Raw genomic sequence first — 229 nt, 5'->3', positions numbered from 1 at the left:
TTAGGTTCGACGTAAGTGTACACCGTTAATACTGCTTTGCGGGCATGTACGGTTGACCCTTTAAGATGAACAAACTTGTCTTTTCGCAACCTCCGAAGCTATTCTTGTGTGTTTGTGTATTCTTATTTGCGTGAGACACCACAGAGCTCAGTTAATTTCCTCCAGTGGAAGTCAAAGGAAAATTTATTCTGTAGAAACACGTATGGATTTAAATTAAAATCTTCATAGC

The 229-nt window shown here is 38.9% G+C and overlaps 1 protein-coding gene across 1 annotated transcript in view; it reads left to right on the top strand.

Annotated features, from left to right (window-relative positions):
- LOC119593121 (leukocyte elastase inhibitor-like) overlaps positions 1 to 229 on the top strand; it is a 4,202-nt gene that overhangs the window by 1,102 nt on the left and 2,871 nt on the right.

The sequence above is a fragment of the Penaeus monodon genome, chromosome 31, assembly GCF_015228065.2.
Source record: "Penaeus monodon isolate SGIC_2016 chromosome 31, NSTDA_Pmon_1, whole genome shotgun sequence".
NCBI lineage: Eukaryota > Metazoa > Arthropoda > Malacostraca > Decapoda > Penaeidae > Penaeus > Penaeus monodon.
This window is presented reverse-complemented; position numbering and strand designations above follow the sequence as displayed.